The following is a 16,716-nucleotide window of genomic DNA, read 5'->3' as shown; positions in this document are numbered from 1 at the left end:
TAACCAGTTAGTCCCATCTCCAAAATGTGTTCAGCATCTGACCATTTCTCTTTACCACCACTGTTTTTACTGTGGTCCACCCTTGCTCACCTTGGTCACTTAAATTGGTGTCCTCACTAGCTCTACGCTTATTATTCCCTTGGTTCTTAAATTATATTCTCCTCACAAAAGGCCACTCCAAAAGGGTCAGTTAGTTAGTTCCCAGCCACAGCACCCTTATAAAAGAGAAGTTATACCCAGTTACACTTGCTGTACTTTGAATGGGAATGTCCCCCAAAGCCTACGTATCTGGTCCCAAGCACAGTTCTGTTACATACCGGTGGAATCTCCAGGAAGGGGGGCCTTGTGAGAGGTCTTTGGGTCATTGGAGGTGTGCCCTTGAAGGAGATTGTGGAATCTCTGTGTACTTCTCCAAGGTCAAGTAGAAAATTGTCTCATTGCTCTACTTTAAAGGGCAGTGGCTCCCCTGCCCCATGCAGGCAACATTCTCCCTTGGGTGCTGTTTGCACTCCCTGGATTACTTCAACCAAAGCTCAGTCATCACTGCCAGACCAGCACCTGGACTGCAACAAGGACTGCTGTTTTTCTAAAGATCTCAGACTACCCTCTACTAAAGTCAAGGAAATCACTCTAGGCCTGGAAATACCCTTGCTCACGCTCAGGCATTGCTGAAATTCCACCCAGGAGAAGGTGCAGCTGATTAGAATTCCTCCGAGACTCAAGGTCCAAACCAAAGTCAAGAATGAAAATATGTTTCTATTTAAATCAGAGGACAATTGCATATTTCTGAACTAACATGTTAAAGTTCAGATTTTCTTGTTCACATAGTACAAACAACGCACCTTTTCAAGAAGATGCTAAAATGTATTGAGATATCAGTTTGAAATATGTAAAGGATAAAGGCAAATAAGTCTTAATGAAGAAAAAAGTTGTAGAATCTAGAGATTCAAAAATCAGTTAATAAATAAAGTAATTAAGTGCTTACCGAAGCTATGTGCATGCTCAGCATCTTACCAAGTCAGAGCAAGATGCCAGGCATTTCTTGACCTGAAGAGATTGTCTGGGAGGAAATAACAGGCTCCTTGGAGCACTGGGGATTGTAGGAGGTGCCTGGCTGACCAGGGAAAACTCGGCCACAGTTGTTTCTCAAAGATAACATTGAGGCCCATTCTCTAAGCCAAGCCTGGGCATCAGCAATTCTAATGCATTATCCCGGTTAATCCTCACGGCATCTCTCTCAGCTACATATTGCTAGCTCATTCCCACCTTACACCTTGAAAGCCTGGGGCTCAGAAGTTCGGCGATTTGCCCAAGGACACAAAGCAAAGAGTGACCTGGCTGGCACTCAAACCCAGAGCCTGCAGGCAGCATCAGATGCTTGCCACTGCACTCTGCTGTTTCTTGGCCAATAATGAAACAATTAAATAATGAACAACTAAAATACTGTCTTTCTGATCACTTCCTAAGGGTGACCTGATCACTTCCTCACCAGGCAAGGTGGCTTCCCAGTCACCCTTGGAGGACTAAAACACCAGGCATGCACTCATTGGCTCTAGGAAAGGAACAGCCTCCTTTTCTGGGTGTCTTCTCTTTAATTGTAAAATGTGACAATAACAGCATCCACGAATGTTATGAAAACGGAGTGATTATACTGACAGGAAATAATCCCGCCTCAAAAATCACTGGCCATAGATCTGAAGGGGCCTGCCTACCGGCTCTCCGAGCCTGGTCTCCTGCCTGGAGTCTGGTCTCTCAAACATCTCATGTGTTTGCCTGCATGCTCTGCAGACCCAAGTCTAAGAAATGGATTTCTGACCTCTTTGATCTGGCTCTATTCCCCTTGCCTAGGTGATTTCTCTGGAACGTGTGTTCATTTTAATGGTCCGCAGCTTGTTTAAGTTCCGCCTGTGCTGAACATTTTACCTAAATTGAGGTGTGTGTTATGCCGGCTGTTTCTCTAGTTGGGAATGCACGACTTTTGTCTACTGTGGAACTGTAGAGACACTGCTTCCCCGACGCTGACCACCTCTCCCTCTTTCTAGTCTGTCTTTGTAGATCCCTCAGCAGATGTGTCCAGGTCTTCCCCAGACTTCCTTCCATTACAGCTTATCTTCAGGCACTTTTTGAGAATACTTCATTGTTCCGACGGCCAGCTGTTCTCTAAGCCCTGCACTCAGAACTCCACTTACGTAACTGTTATTTTAAGAATTCGGTTTTGAAAAACAGAATTCCATTTTGTCTTCCCCCCCCGCCATGGGCTCTTGTTCTAGTCCATATTAACTTTCTTCAATAAACTTCTTCTAGTATTTTAAGGACTTCCCACACATTATCTGTATTGCTCCCTCCATTGTAAATTGGATCAGCTGATTAGGGTAATTTTTCTACTTCTTTTCTATACACTTCGGTTCATGGCAAGTGAGTTCTTTATGTTTGAATTTAACTTATTTTAGGGAGTCTGAGTTTTCACTAGTGTCTCCATGATGACAGGTGCTGAAGATGACCCTCCTGAAATTTGGGGTATCATTTTTTCACACCCCAGGGGCGCCTTGAATGCCAGCTTTTATAGTACTTTCTTATCTGGTGATTCCATGCTTGGCACATACCGCAAATTTGAACCCTCACCCAAAATAGGGTATTGGTAGGGTTGTGTTTTTTTTTTTATTGATTTGAGATTTTTTCCCCCCTGGCAACAGACAGAAAAATGAGCTTCCTTGTCAAACACTGGGTCATAGGGCAGATAGTTAATGCCCACCTGTCATGGAAGCTTCAAATTTCTATCATCCTGGTTTTATTGGAAGGTTTTTTTTTTTCCCATAAAGAATCTTTGCTTTGTAAAGTTCATGTGCAGATATTGAAATTCAAGCCCGGGGGCTATTTCCATATCACCCCTCAACCTCTGCCCAGGGCTGCAGCTGTGTCTACTCTGGGTTTACTGACCTAAGCTCTACTCCATTTTTGAAAAAGTCAAATGGAATTGCGGTGCCTGGGACTTTCTGTCTTTGCTCTGTCCTCAGTGTTAACTTTTAATGCCAGCATATACTTTATCAAGTGGTTCCAACGCAAGGGGAGGGGTTGGCACTTATTTGGCACATCATTTAATGGCACTGAAACTCTGTGGGTGATTTCTTCTGTTTATGTGGATTTAAAATTCCATGTGCATTTTAGCAGCTCCTCAATTATACTCTGGACTCAGTGGCTCTCAATTGGGTGGTGTCTTTGCCTTCTGGAGGGCATTTGGTCATGTCCGGAGGTATTTTAGGTTGTCATAACAGGAGAGGCCACTGCTGGCTCACTGTGAGTGGAAGCCAAAGGGTGGCTAACCAACCTGTAAGACCCCCAGTAGACATGTATCACTCATCAAATGCCAACAGTAAGAGCCTGGTGGTCTTTGTGCTCTTTAGACCACTCCTCTATTTTCTAGACTCCAACTTGAATGCATATTTACATGTGTTAAACCAAATATTGGTTTAGGCTTTATTCACCAGATCATTTTTCATCATCTATCCCATCCTGCTGAATGGCAAGCACCATTATGAAACTGTCTGCTCAATTTAGAAATGTGGTGGTCATTCTTAAAATCTTGATAGCCCCACTCAGTTGATCAGACTTATTAAATATGAGCTCATCTTCCATCTCTTCTCCTCCAAGCTTACCTACCTTGTTCTCTCAAAGGCTCTTTGCCTGCCTCCTTCCAGCCTGGCCTGTTCCAGATTCATCTTCAATGTCATCGGAATGACTTTCTCACTGGAAATCTAACAAATATCCAGTTTCCTCAGCAGAGTATTCATGATCTTAGCCCTCTGAGCTCTTTACCCCACATGTGTTTCATACATTCCTGTACCCAGGGCCACATTTCCTTAGAATGACCTAATCATTGCTGAGTCTCTTTCCTTCCTGTTGCCCAGAACTCAGGCCCTTTGTGTATGTTTTGCCATTGGTGTTTTTATAGCTTAACTATTTTGCTATCCTTAGATGGAAACCAAGTATGTCAAGTCCTTTTTTTTTATTTTTGGAATGAGATTGAAAACTTAGTAAATATAAATTAATTACTGTTCAAGGAAGATAATTAATAAACTGAGTTTACAGATCCCTGCATTCTAACAGTTACTTTTTGTAAAATGACTTAGTGACTTCTTGTCAATTGTTCCTTTGAAAAAGAGGAGTTCTCTCTCACTTCTGTTAAGGCAGAAGTGTGGACTTTATAAGAAAGAATATAATGTTCTGAAAAAGTACTTCATCCAACAAAAGAAAGCTGTACTGAAGCAATGAATTTTATTCTACTGTGCCTGTCACAAAGTAAACTCAGCTGCCTTCAATGCTGTATCCTGCTAATACCAGGATGCTGCATGGAGAACCCCATATTCTTAAAATCTTTCCTTATCTCTAGAAGAGTTATGTGCATATTGACCTTTCAATTTTCTCCTCAGTAAAAGTGCTCTAAAATTTAAACCGACTTTGGATTGTTGAATGTATATTGTGGTCTCATTGTCATATTTAAGGCTGCTACTGCTCTGATTGCAGATAACAAGAATATCACTCCAAAAAATATTTCAATCAAAACAACAATATCAAGTTTTGAAAAGTATCACTTCATAGTCTTGAAAATAAACTGATTTCTAGCACTCTAAGTGAAAGATTTCCTTCCCAGTAGAGAGCTGGTTTTCTGAGTCTAAATCTGGCCTTGGTTTTTGTCTACCTCTTGCTTTAAAGCGCACTAACTAACCAGTCAACCAGGGTTGCATTGGCCATTATGTCTACTTGCAAACTAGCAAATTCAACCTTTAACATAACAACACAGAGGAAAATGAAGTGGCATGCTGTGATTTTAAGGGGCTTTGGCCTCTTTTGTTCTGTGACCTTTGCCAGCTTTCACACCATAGAAGCCCCACAGCCCTTTGTTCAAAGTCACATCAAATGTACAGAATGGCTTTACATTGTGATTTCCTTACCAGAGGAATCCAAAGGCATCAAGAAAAATGCTCATCGAGGCTTGGAGCAGAAAGAAGTATTTATTTTTCCTGTGCCCTCATTCTGTGCAACTCAGCATCATGACAGACGGGTTGGGCTTGCATAGGAAAGTCTGTGCTCTCTCTTGTCTCTATGAATCAAGAAGCCTAAACACATGCCTAATATTTACCCTATTAAATATCAGCTACTGGTGGGAGGGGACACTGAAGATCACCACCTCACACACCTGACTAGCGCCAGACATCCAAGAGATACCACGAAATGCATCCTTGGTTCCCACAGGTGTCTATTAGTCAGTTTTACACCAGGCTGTGGTCACTGCATATTATCCCATTACAGGCACGGATACAGATTCTCTCAGGGAAGCCACAGGGCAAGGTGGAGAAAGCTCAGGGTGGACTAAGGAAACTTACATGACCTAATTTTCAGGAACATAAGTGACAAAGTCAAACAGATTCAGACTGAGTTCACATCAGCTCTGCTAGCTCCTGCCTAGTGGATCCTGAGTAAAGTCTCCACGAGTCTTTGTTTGTTGAAAAGGATTAAGTTGAAAAACAGCTTTGGATGTGATAGGCGTGTTAGCTGACTTAATCTACTCATTCTATATTATATTTTAAAAACACATTGCTTTGTACTGTTAGTATGTGTAGGGTTTTTTTTAATAAATTTTGAAAAGAAGAGAGTGTTTTTGAAGAGCATGGTACCATGTTGCTTTCTTTATAGGAAGAATCTGACCCAAGTAACTATTATTATTAGAAGGGATATCTGCCTTGTTTTTTTTTTCATGCTATAACTCTCCATAGTTTGTATGAAATCATCTTCAGATGAAAATGAAGAAATGTATGGGATAAGGGGCCAATAACCCAACCAAGTTTCCAGTGTGTCAGCTTTGCTATTAACTTTTCCACTGTGTGCCCCTTTGCTCCTGGCATTCATTTAATGACATCCAATGTCTGTGGAAAGGACTCTTATAGATTTGGAAGCACAAAAAGGCAAACACCAGACATAGCAGTTTACATATGTTAATACCAACACTCAGGAGGCTGAGGCGGGAGGATCCTAGAGTCTGATCAGGGCCAGTGCACATTACATGCTGAGATCCTGTCTCCATGAAACAACACACACACACACACACACACACACACACACACACACACACACACACACACATGATATCTATGAAAATAATGAAGCCAAGATTGTCATTTCCCTCCGTGGTAGAAGCAAGGTTGTATATCTGCTTGAGACACTGACCTAGAAGAAACACTGCCCACATGTTAAGGGAAATAGAAGCCTGGGAATAGCAGGATGTCAAAGGCCACACCTCTGTGGCCCACCGAAGAAGAGGGCAGCATTAGTGAAAAAGAGGATGAAACACTAGAATTTGGACAAAGATGAAGTGTCCAGACAGCGCAGAGAAATTACTTCAATAAGCAGAAATTACACTGAGGGGTCTTCTAGAAAAAAAAAAAATGGTGAAATAAAGGCAGCAATTTTGCAACGTACTTAGACACAAAATATAAGGGTTTCTGGCAACAGGGAAACTGTAAGGGCAGGGTGCAGCTCACGGAGGACAGCTCTTGAACTTGACTGTCCTGCCATTAGTCTTCCTCTTCACAAATACCATCCATTTCATTCGGAGCAGAACATCTTGCCAAGTATGCTCTTTAAATATTGATTTTTTTTTTTTAGAACATTTCCTTGATTTGAAAGTTCACTACCGAGCCTGGCAGCAATCCAAATTCCTTCTTTCTGTGGTCATCGTGGTGATTTATAGGGAGCTCTTCCTCCCAAAGACCAAGTAGAAGAAGACCAGATGGTAGAACAGTGCAAAGCTCACTACTGCTGACAGGAAAGTGCCTTGGGGAGAGCCATCCTGAGCATTTGGTTTGACCCAAGAGATCCTCATTGTGTACACAAAGACGTCTGGACATTTATGTTTCCTCTCCTTGTAGGGACCTTTGAAGACTGAGAAGAGAAAGCTAAGTGAACGCTGCATGAAATTAGTCTTCATGATGTGTGCACAGTTTAGAATGAACGCTTCTCACTTCTCTTGTCCCACAGATGCACTGGTGTTAGCTCGAAGAAAATAAACTGCCAATAAGGAAGACTCTAACTGCCTGCTTCCTGCTTTCTCAGGGGACCGAAAGCAATCCTGACACACACCTTGCACTAAATAAACACTGGCTGTATGAATGAATACATACAGCACTAGAGAACTCACATTAGCAAATGAATCGACTTCTTTTATCATCACCACCTGAGAGGCCCCTGGGTTGGAAGCCCTGAGAAATCTGAGGAATAAGTTGCAACTCCTGATTTCTGGCACCTCAACCTGAGTTCACAGCTCCAGCCAGAAGCAGGTGAATAAGCTGGTTTGTGATCAATCATAAAGAGAAATCAGGGTTTCTCTCTCTCTCTCTCTCTGTGTGTGTGTGTGTGTGTGTGTGTGTGTGTGTGTGTGTGTGTTGGGGTGTGTGTGTTTGCATGAGCACACACATGTGTTTGCGCAGGTGCGTGTCCTTCTGAGTCTTTCCCTTTGATGTGGCCTCAGTGACCTTCCTGGTTTACATAATTCTCTTTAAAGACTACTGATGTGACAGCTGAGGGAAATATATCTAAAGCCTGAAGCAGTCTCCTTTTATCTGTGTTTCTAAAATATCTTTTGAAATTTCATCTCATAACAGCGTGTTCCTCAGAAGTTGGTACATTTCCTATGGATTTTAAAATGACCCACAATTACATATGAAAGACTCTGGAAAACTACACCTATCATACTTCTTCCCTCGATCATCTCTTGCCTAAAAATCCTCTAGAGCTTGCTAAATTACTTGCCCGCATTGCCCACCATCTTTTCCTGCTGTGTGCCCCAGTCCCCTGGAACACAGGCCTATCCTGTGGTGCCTTTTCAGAAAAACACATTGAAGCCCCTCAATAAAACATGACAAGAAAATAAATATAACATTTAGTGGGAACCTGGGCAGGGTGGAAAGACAGGTAAATTTATGGTGACATGGAAAGGGAAGAGAGCCCCCACTCCAGAGTTGGATTAAAGCCAACTGAGAAACGAGAATTCCAGTACAATGAACATTTGCTGACATGAAGTTAATATTCCTCTGATGTTTGTGGATATTTATGTTGAAGTAATAATGAACAGGCTTAAGTACTGATTGTACATGACCTTGGGTAAGGCCTCCGTCCCTTCCCCAGACCACACCTAAGGATCCCAAATAAGATAATAACTTTGTTTAAGGTGAAGATGTCCTACCTTGTTGCATCCCTAGATTTTTACCTTATTGATTAGAATTCTATCAGATGCCTCAGAAACTACCCTGTAATCTTATTTAGATTCCCTGGTTGCCCTTTAAGATAGTAACCTTAAACTCCACCAGAATCCTCTCTATGACTGCTGTAAACGGCAATGCAGTGGTACACCTCTTCTCTGAGAACCCCGTGTCCATGGTGTGTCTTCCTTTCTTCAGAGCACCTGTGTCTCTTAGCCCTGGTACTTAAAATGACTTCAACATATCTACTAAACCTCAGCTCTACTTTTTAAACTGCCTAGTCCTGAAATTCTTTTCAGCATTGAAGCCACAAATCCCACTTCGGCTTGAGTCAAGATCCCTAAAAGTTTCAGGAAACACCTTGGGCTGCTGAAGGTGACAATTAGCTGTTTCTGCTGTGCCTGTACCCACAGATGAGGACAAAAACCACTAAAATTAGCTGAGGCCAGAAATGCAGGGAAGGTGATGCCTCTGGCATCACTCTCTAAAATGACCACCACCAAAACCAGAGACCAAGAGTGTCAGACAGTCATAGTGAACTGTCCCATGATCACAAGCTCATTCTCCTGCCAACATGAGGTAAATAAAGGGTTTTGGGAGACCTACAACAAGTCCTTCACTCACTCCTTCGAAGACCAGGGTGGGAGGAAACAGGAGCAGCAGGAATTCGGCTCTGCAGCTTGAGAAATAGACACCGCTGAGAGTTTTGGTGTCCGTAGTCCATACCTAACTCCTTGCTGCCTCCACGGGTCCCCACCATCTCTTTTCTTACCCATCTCTTGCAGCTCAGCAGAAGAAAGTCTGGCTAAGATCTCAAGAGTGTTGCCCATTATTACTGGTTTAGTTTGCAACTCTGGAATCTTCTTTCTTATCGCAACTCCAAAATTCTGATTGAAATGTTCTGATTGGTCCATTTTCATCAGTAGTCTCATTTTGAACCAATCAGTTATGACAGGAAACAGAGCCAACAAAAAGAATGACTTTCCTGGCTTCAGTTACATGGCTGTTCACTACAACAAGGAAGAGGTTAGGGATGAAGTGGGGTGGCAAGGTTCCCAGAACACTGCTTTTAGGAGACAGTACAAAGTTCAGGCTATTTTGTCTCACCTACAGTCAGAGGCAATACCTGTAACATTCACCAAGTGCTATATTTAGCCATTCACCAGAGAGTTCTAGTGTGTGTACTTTGCAGGCTATGTATCCAATATCTGGAAGGACACACGCCTTCCAAACTTTTTTTTTTTTCACTCGTGCATAGAGATGAAAATAACTGAGGTCTTCCACTCGCTTGGGTGCAGAACCTAGCCATGATGGACATGCACCATAAAAAAAATCTCCTTTGCTGTAAGTCACGGAGATTTGTGGGCATTCCACTATTGCAGCATTCCTTTGCTGTGCCTCCCAAAGATCATTTTACTAAATGCTCAGTGCCCCAGAGTAATGCTACAGGGGAGTATAGAACCTAGTGGGAGGTCCCTAGGTTACTAATGCTGTGCCCTTAAAGGGTGGGAGTTATAGGAACATTGTACTTGGACTGGAGCCTCACGACCATCAATCAAAATAATTGATTTGCTAGTTGCTCGTATATTTCACAGTTGTGCTGAAAGCTGACTGAGGCACCTGTGCAGACTGAGGCTCCACCCTTCCCCCCCGTTTGCCACAGCCACTCTTTCTGCAGAACCCACTCGGCTGCTAACAGTATCCTGGCTCAGCAGCCCCTCTCCAGTGTGAGCTGCTGGTTCTCTTCCTTATGACAAAATACGTCTGCTTCTTTGACCCTCTGTCAGAAGAGATTTTGAAATGCTTTTGAGGCCCTAAGAATGGTTTTATGTGTCAGAAAAGTTCTCAAGAAATACAGATCCTGAGTCCTGGGGTAGGAATGTGAACAGTGTTACTGGGTCTGGAGATTGGCTTTGCCATGAGCTCTTTCAGACTTATTCCTCACCTAGACTCTTTCAGAGCCTCAGATGTGTCTCTCCCCTGAATGGCAAGTGGCTACTTTCTGTGCTTGGTTTCCTCAAGCCCTGTGGTCTCCCTGGATTTTTCCTCATGTTACACAGGATGCCAATAGATTCTCGTGAGTGGAAATTCACAGAGAAATCTCTCATAAGCTAACTGTGAGAAGACCACAATTCAGGTTTATCTTTTATGAAAGACTTGGTATCTAGGCAGGAGCTCTCAGCTGGGGATGTGTGAGGGGATGGGAGAGGGGGTGTCCTGGGTGATATTTTGCTTCTCTGCTGTGGAGAGTGGAGAGCAGGGTGAAGGCTAATCTTGGTTGTTATGGAAACTGCTTGTGACAGCTAATCTTGGTTGTCAACCTGACACACTTGGGAAGAGACAATCTCAATATAATTACCCCCATCAGACTGGCTTGTGGGCATGTCTGTGGGGAGGGGGCATTTTCTTTATTGCTAACTGATAGAGGAGGACCCAGCCCAGTGGGGCAGCACTACCCCTAGGCATGTGAACCTAGGCTGTATAAAAAAGCTAGCTGAGGGCGAGGCAGGGAACAAGCATATAAGTAGCATTCCCCTTAAGTTCCTGCTTCCAGGCTCCTGCCTGAGTTCCTTCCCTGACTCCCTTCAGTGGTGGACAGCTAGCTAGAAGTGGGAGCCAAGTAAACCCTTGGCTCCCCAAGAACCTTTCGTCACAGTGCTCATTGTTGCAACAGAAACCAAACTGGAGCGCCAGCTGAATCACCTGCACTACTCACAACAACAGCTGCCGCACAGCGAGGGCCCTCGGCTTCCAAATGTCTCCAGTCCAGGAAAACCACACCACAGCTGAGCTTTAACTAGGAAGTTTTGTCTTTCATTGGAGACTTTGCTATTCTGGGTCCTGCCATGCTCCTCTTGTTAAAAGACACCACCTCCCTTCTCTCATGGGAGACAATGCTTTTGGCATGCCCATAACAAGGGAGGTGACACAAGAGAGTAAGACGGAAATGTCACAGTACTAGCAAACAATTAGTACTGTCACAATAGCTGCCAGGACATTTGGGGCTGCCTTACATTTTATCTGTCATGTTCACTGATTAAAAGAGATTAATATTGAGTCCCTCATGGAGGAAGCCATAAATTATTCCTTTCCTCTCTTTAAAACTATCTGAGGCTTACAAGCTTAATCATAACACAGTCTCACCAATTTAGAAAGAATATCTGGGTCATAGTTTGTTGTTGTTATGAAAATGCTACAAAGACTTAAAAAAATAATAATACATTGACCTCAAAGTCTAATACTCCTGAGATTAAGAACCAAGTATCTTATTTTCTTAAACAGAAGTTGAGCCAATAATATATGACAATGTATAAACCAAATGATGCCTGTTGTCTTGGATCTAAAGAAACCACTGGCAGATCTGCAAACTCACAGCTTTCAGTCTGGGTTATAAACCAGCTCCTGCCTCTGAAAGCCATCTTGCCTGCTGAACTAGAGTGGCAGCCAGCTATTCGTCTGCATGGGGTGAGAGCCACAACTAGGAGGCTGGCTTCTGTATCACAAAGCTTTAGGAAATCCTGACAAGTATTGTTAAGAAAGATAGATTACTTTTTTCAAAGACAATGTATGAGGGTTCCTTAATGCACACATAATTTACCAAAGTAAATGCATTTTAGCCGGATGACAGTAGAGGGGTACTCAACCTTCCTATAAGACAAAGAAATGTTGCATTGCTCACACACAGTGCCCCGACAGGGAAGGACCTCTGTGGTTCATTCACTCAGCATGTGCATTTTTAGACTCTGCAACAGAATGCCAGCAACTCTGAGTCAGGCCTTTCTTACAGCAGAGCCCCATCCCAGGGGACTAAAGAGCTTAAAAAGTAGGGAAGATGCCATATTCTGACATAATACAGCTGTGTGTGTAAACAGGGAAGGGGCAAAGGTGACCGGGGCAGGAAGCCCAATGGCCTCTGAAAGTCAAAGGCACAGGTCACATGGCCTTAAAGCTTCTTGCAATGTCAAAGAAATAACTTCATCAGCAAAGTTCATAAATTTGTTTAGAAAATTATTTTATTAATGTTGGAACATTACTAATGTTCAGTAAACTATTGAGTAATAATCACATAGCTTATTTTAATACCACATATTAACTTAGCTTCTCTCCTACTCCAAAACAGGCCATGTTTTTTTGTTTGTTTGTTTTTTAACAAGAGCAAATAAATCAGGTGACAGAATTTTAATAAATTAAAGGATTAAATAAATGCAAAAGACATTCTACAGTTGGTGTCAGTGGATTGGGAACTGATGGTATGGACCAAAAATATTTAATAATTACTAAAAATAAATGGTTCTTCAGTTTTCATTTGTGAATAAAACAGTTTATAAACTATTTCTTTCAAAAATCAAAGTTCCAATTTTGTATATAAGTAATTATTTTGCTCTATTAAGTGATGATCTTTCTTTTTTATGTGTAGTATAATTTCTTACCCTCCTTATTTTGCTGGAAAGCAAGTATTTTAATCATCAGAGACTGTAGACCAAGAGCTAAGTGATCCTCCCATAACTGGGTATCTATGGGTCTGAAAGCCCACTGAAATTATAAGCAGAACTATTGAACAGGCTAGTTTCAGCAGTCCCCCAAAGTGACCCAGAGCTCAAACCCTTTTAATTCTATTGTTATAAGACAGAACACAAGTGAACGAAGTCATTACTAGTCGAGGTATGCAGTATGAGTACTAATTCCTGTAACACCACACTGGAACATAGTGATAAGCACGGTACATGCTAAATTTGATCTGTCTCCCCAGATGCCAGATGGCCTGGAATAAACATTGTGAGTAGTAATAGTTAACTATGGAAAACTGAGTTAAATTCACTAAAAGAACAATACCTCTTTAAACATTTCAGGTACAAAGTTTAGTTCTAATTTTGAACAATTTTCAGTAGAACTTGTCTCTTAAACTTTATGGCTAAAGATAGAACTTGAAGCTTATCCATGGGGTCTTGATTGAGGATTTATACACTAAATGTCTGCTTATTGATTTTAGCATTTGCATTGCCTAGCACAGAGGGTAAGATGATAGATTGCCAATCAACTATGTCAAGAAATTATCAAAAGTTTCTATTAACCTCTCCTCATGAAAGTTTACAAAACTAAAGTTAGTACCACACATGATTATGACCATGTGAAACCTTCAGGATCCGTAAATTGAGATTCCTTGTATTTGTAAATAATGACATTTACTGGCATTCTCTCTTTCTATATCAGAATAGTGAGAGATCTAGTTCAACCATTTGCCTAAAATGGAGCAAATTAAGTCATTTTCTTTCATTAAATGTTTATTCCCAGGGTAAGAGTTGGGCAAATGCTAAATTCATGAAACCATTCTGTTATAAAATTTTATCAGTATGTCTTAAAAGTTGGTTAAGTGAACTTTTCAAAAAGAATTAAAATAACTTTCAAACAGATAAAAGTATACAACAGTAGTTAGAAGTTTATTAAAGCAAAATTTTCCAAAAGATAAAATTGATTCTTAGGCAGATATAAATATGTATAAAAAATTTTATTCAAATAACTACAGCATTATTACAATGATAAATTCATTTAAAAATATTTCCAAAGCTAAATATTTATACTCCATATTATAAGATAGTTGGAGTAGATATAAAACTGATTAGTGCCCAACATGGTAATAAATTTTAACTATTAAGGTTGTTTCTCCCACTAGGAAAAAAAATTGTATTTCTATGGAACAGGAATCTACATGATAACCTCTTCCCTAAAATTCTGTTCAAAAGCCATTCAGTAGAAAATTAAGCCCAACAATTATAAGAAAATGTCAAAATCACATCACGCTATTTCCAAATAAGTTTTTTGACAAGTCAAAATGTCTCTCACAAAATGAAAGTTCTTGTATTTTGATGTTCTATTTTGTTTTCCATTTGTTTTTGAGATACGGTCTGACTAGTCCAGGCTACTTCAAACTTGAAGTGACTCCAATTCAACTCTTAAATGCTGAGATTTGAAGTACAGGCCATCATTCCCTCTATAAAACATCAGTGGAGAGCAGCCAATCTGAGTAGCAGCACACAAGGTGCTCACTCTGTTTTCCAGTGGGACTCCAATGGCTTGGGCTCAAGCCATCATGGTGCGTGCCATAGGCTACTGAATACCTTGAACTCCCCTAGCCTGATTCTTAACTATGTTGCTTAATTTTTACCAAAAAAAATCATATTCATTTTCATTTGATCCATATATAATTTCAGTATATTTTTCAGACTATCACATTAAATGTGACTTACCTAAGTCTGTGTTCAAATAGACATTAGGATCTCATAAAGCAATGTGCAAATAAATTTCTATCTAGATATTTTATTCATTACATGTAATGTAATGCATATTTAAAGGTACAGTAGAATAAACACATTATTATTCAAGTCCAGAGATATAAATATTTTAAGAATAAGTCTAGGATACTTTACACTTTGATCAGTTCCCTAAGTACTTAACAAACTTATTAAATATAAATAATAGGAAGGAGACTTTAAACATACTGTAAGGCTCATGTCAACCATAGACAGTTAACCAAAAATTAAATCTCTTCCTAAGATGTATGGTATCTATTAACTAATTTTTTTTGCCAACCCTATAGTACAGTACTTATGAACACCAAGATAAAGCATAGTGATCATGAATTATGACATCAAATGCATGCATACATGATCCAGGCAGACATCTCAGTCTTAAAATTGTCTCTTTCTTCATTTGTCTCTTTTTTTTAATTTATTTGTTCTTTATGTACATTGCCATGGGTATTGGGTCCCCTGGAACTGGAGTTACAGACAGTTGTGAGCTACCATGTGGTTGGTGGGAATTGAACCCAGGGCCTCTGGAAGAGCAGTCAGTGCTCTTAACTGAACCATCTCTCCAGCCCCATTTGTCTCTTTTTTTTCACACTCCTTCCAACAAATAAACATTGTTTGTTCTGTTTTCCAGTTTAAGCAGAATATTTGCTCATCCAAACAAAGGACAATATAAAGCAGACAGAGATTGGAGTGAATTGTTCCAAAGGAGAGGAGGAAGCTGCTGTATGTAGCCTTTGAAAATTCATGTATAAAAAAAAGAAAAAATGCAACTTTAATTTGTAACATTTTATTACAGAGTCTAAGATACACGTACATTTTTGTATCTGCTAAAAGAAAACATGGCACAGGAGAACAAGCTCTTGTATGTGAGCCAAGATAAATTCTTCTATTTTAAATCTGTTATAACAGAGCAAATAAACCACATAATGGGATAATGCAAACCAAATCACAGTAGAATTTGAGCACATCTGAAATGCACAAAATATTCTCATCATTTCAACAAAGGAAGAATGTTACTTATTAGAATTCAAAAGTTGGCTTGCAACTATTATTCAAAACTAATGCAACATTAATTACTCACTGTTTACAATACAAAACACATTGTTAAAAGGTGACTAGAGGACCGGTGAGATGCTGGACTGTTGAAAGCACTCATTGCTCTTCCAAAGGACCTTAGTTCAGTTCCCAGAACCCAAGTCAGGTAGCTCACAACTGCCCCAGAGATTCCCATGCCCTCTTCTGGCTTCCATGGGTACTGCATACACATGCATGTGTATACACATGTAACACACAAATAAAAAGTAAAAATAAGCCCTTGAAAGGAAAATTATAAAAGTAATTAGTGTTCTTGAGCCTTCTGTTTAGTAGCATTAAGCATGTTGAAACAACCAGGCAAAAAATATAGTCCAACCCACCTGTGAGAGTCTAGGCTGCTCCAAAGCAATGTAGCCTTAGACACATGAAAGCAAGCTTTTAAGATGCTCACAGTGCCCGAAATTAATATCAACGTGTGGATGAAATGGTACATTTTTAAAAAATAAAAAAGTATTAAAATGAATGTAGGTCATCTTGACAAGGCATGAGACAACTTGGAAGAAATTCTTTTGATTCTAAGTCAAGTGGGGGGGGGTGCAAGTGCTTGAAAGGATAATTAAATGATGATTAACCAAATAAAACTCACAGACAGAAGACAACATGGGGACTCACCAGGGCCAGAGTCATACTCAGGTCACAGCGGGGGACTGAAGAGAATGTGACAAAAGTCAGCACTCCAAGGGAAAGGGAACACACATGATGATAAATGCAGTGCTTGGACATGAGCCTTGAAAAGCAGAAATGAGAGGGTCAGAGGAGGCCTCTCCCCTGGGTCTGTCTTTTATTATAGTTAAAATACTATTAGCATAAGTTGGTGTGTTTGTATCCATTAGAATCTACACAAATGTTTTCCATCTATGATATAGCCTAGACTACTATGTTTTTTAAAGTTCACATTGTATTAAATTATTCTTCATCAGGATATAGAAAATATGCATGTTAGGAACAACAACTGAAAAAAAAGAGAAGACAAATATGATAAAAATTTGTAACTTTTTTATTTTTAAGTTTCCAAAGAAATAAAAGGTCAGTAAACCAACTTTTATGAAGGGAAGGATACA

Source organism: Peromyscus eremicus, chromosome 6 (genome assembly GCF_949786415.1).
Source record: "Peromyscus eremicus chromosome 6, PerEre_H2_v1, whole genome shotgun sequence".
In the NCBI taxonomy this organism is placed as follows: domain Eukaryota; kingdom Metazoa; phylum Chordata; class Mammalia; order Rodentia; family Cricetidae; genus Peromyscus; species Peromyscus eremicus.
This window is presented reverse-complemented; position numbering follows the sequence as displayed.